Source organism: Monopterus albus, unplaced genomic scaffold (assembly GCF_001952655.1).
Source record: "Monopterus albus unplaced genomic scaffold, M_albus_1.0 scaffold490.1, whole genome shotgun sequence".
NCBI lineage: Eukaryota > Metazoa > Chordata > Actinopteri > Synbranchiformes > Synbranchidae > Monopterus > Monopterus albus.
The window spans coordinates 37,258-40,256 of NW_018128370.1; positions in this window are offsets into that span (position 1 = coordinate 37,258).

Sequence of the window (2,999 nt, forward strand, 5' to 3'; positions counted from 1 at the left end):
CCCACCCTTTCAGTTACTGTCCTCTATACCTTATTAACACAGATCTAAAAATTATCACCAAAGCACTAGCCACTAGAATAGAGACAGTTACTCCAGTGATGATCCACCCAGACCAAACAGGCTTCATTAAAAGTAGACACGCTTCGGATAACAGCTATAAACTATTTAACTTAATAAACCTTGCACAACAAAAACAAACTGACACCATAATTGTATCATTAGATGCAGAAAAAGCATTTGACAAACTGGTCATTTCTATTCAGCAAACTATGAAGGTTTGGTTTTGGAGTCTTTCAAAACAATACATACATCACCTAGAACTACAATAACTACAAATGGAATAACCTCACAAAGTTTCACACTTCGCTAGACAAGGATGCCCACTCTCACCATCTCTATTCGCCATTTTCATTGAACCTCTAGAAGCAGCAATACAACAGAATAATAGCATCAAAGGAATACAAGATACCAACTCACAAAATAAAATTAGCCTCTATGCAGATGATTTACTATTATATCTACAGGACCCCTACAGTTTACTATGACAAACTTTCTACATTATTAATACATTCTCCAGGATCTCTAACTACACAATAAACTGGAATAAATCCACCATATTGCCACTCTCTGAAGATGCCTGGGATTCTGCAGCTCAAGACTGTCCCCTACCACTTCACACTGGCAACAAAAAATATTTAGGCATCTGTATTTCCCCCAGGCTGTCAGAACCTTTCAACCTTAACTACAACCCTCTGCTAAAAAAGATCTTGATTTGAAAAGATGATTTCAAACGCTGTTCCAACCTCCCATTGTCCCTCATTAGCCGAATTGCTACAGTCAAAATTAAGACTTTGCCACAAATCAACTACCTGTTTTCAATGCTTCCCACAACACCAACAGATAAATGGTTCAAATCACTCGATTCTCTAACTTTGCAATTTTACTGGAATAATAAGAAACCCAAAATTTCCCTGTCAACACTCCAGAAGAACAAGCCACAAGGTGGCCTAGAAACACCAAATTTTGAGCATTATTTCTTAGCAAATCAATTATAATATTTAGTTAAGTAGATTCAGAAGAATAGTTGTAATAGCTCATGGATAAAACTAGAACAAAATGAACTACTGCAAAAATATCACAGTCTCTGCAACTCTGACAGCCTGGTGGAAAGCAAACAAAACCACTAAAACATCATTAACACCATGTAGATACACTCCAATTTGGCACAACCCTGACTTTCAACTGCATAACAATCCCATCTACTTTCCAACATGGCAACACAAGGGAATCACTCACCATCATCTATTTGAAAACAACCATCTTATACCGTTCAATACATTAGTCCAGAAGTACGGAGTTGGGAGAGGAGAATTTCTCCAGTACCAACAGTTAAAATCCATAATTAAAGATCAATATAATCAACAACCCCCTTCCATGCTAGCTGAGGAGATACTGAAATTTACAGACTAAAAGATGATAATATGTAAACTTTATAAACTAATGTCAAATACAGATAGAACTAGATAGACTAAATGGGAAACAGATTTGTTGCTCCCCCCTAGCCTCGACTTCTGGACCGAGATCTGTAATAATATCTTTTCCATGACTACCAATATAAACTTACAGCTTAAACAAAAAGGTTGATTACTTCCATGCTACTTGGACCTGTCAACACGTTTACTCCCTCTGGGTAGCGGTGACTGAGAAACTCTCCATCTTGAGCTGTAGAATCCCTCAATCCCCCTAATAACTTTTGAATTTCTATTAATGGATTATACTCTATGTGGGAAACAATTCCACTACAGCAGATGTCTATCTGGCAATGCTGTTACCAAGTTTAAGGAAATAATTCCATCTTTATCTACTTCAGTGCCGTTTGCCAACACAGTGGAAGGAGGCCACCTTAACTTTACTCCCACACAAATCGATAATCTTGTTGATAGTACTGCAGCCTTCCTGCGTAATACACTTATACCATTGCCCCTCTGAAAAGGAAGGCAGTGAAACAGAGAAGGCTAGCCCCATGGTACAGCTCGCAGCTCCGCTCCCTAAAGCAGGCATCACGAAAAATGGAAAGGAGGTGGTGCTCCACTAAGTCAGAAGAGTTTTTCATAGCCTGGAAAGATAGTTTAATAACATATAAGAAAGCCCTTGATGGTGCCAGAACTGCATTTTATTCATCACTGATTGAGGAAAATAAGAACAACCCCAGGTTTCTTTTCAGCACTGTAGCCAGACTGACAAAGAGCCACAGTGCTGTTGAGCTTAACATTCCCTTAGATCTCAGCAGCAATGACTTCATGAGCTTCTTTACAAATAAAATCACAACTATTAGAGAAAAAATGGGTCGAACCACTCCCACAGCTCTCGCAGATGTGCCATCTACTACAATGGCTTTAGAAACATCTGGAAGACCTCATTTATACTTGGACTACTTCTCCCCTATAGATCTCTCTGAGTTGACCTCAACAATTGCTTCATCTAAATCATAAACATGTCTCCTGGACCCCATCCTGACCTTATCTATGAAGCCAAATGAATCAGGTCAGCTGGTCAAACTTCAAGCATGTCTTAAAGACATGAAGGCCTGGATGACCTGCAACTTCTTACTTCTAAACTCTGACAAAAATGAAGTTATTGTGCTTGGGCCTGAAAACCTTAGAAATCTGCAGTCTAATCATATAGTTACTTTAGATGACATAGCTCTTGCCTCCAGTACTACTGTGAGGAACCTTGGAGTCATCTTTGATCAGAATATGTCCTTTAAATCACACATAAACCAAGTCTCTAGATCTGCCTTCTTTCACCTGCGCAATATTGCAAAAATCAGGAGCATCCTGTCTCAAAGTGATGCTGAAAAACTGGTCCATGCATTTGTTACTTCCAGGCTGGACTACTGTAACTCTTTACTATAAGTATATCCCAATAATTCCCTAAAAAGCCTCCAGTTAATCCAAAAGGCTGCAGCCAGAGTACTGACAGGAACTAGCAAGAGAGAT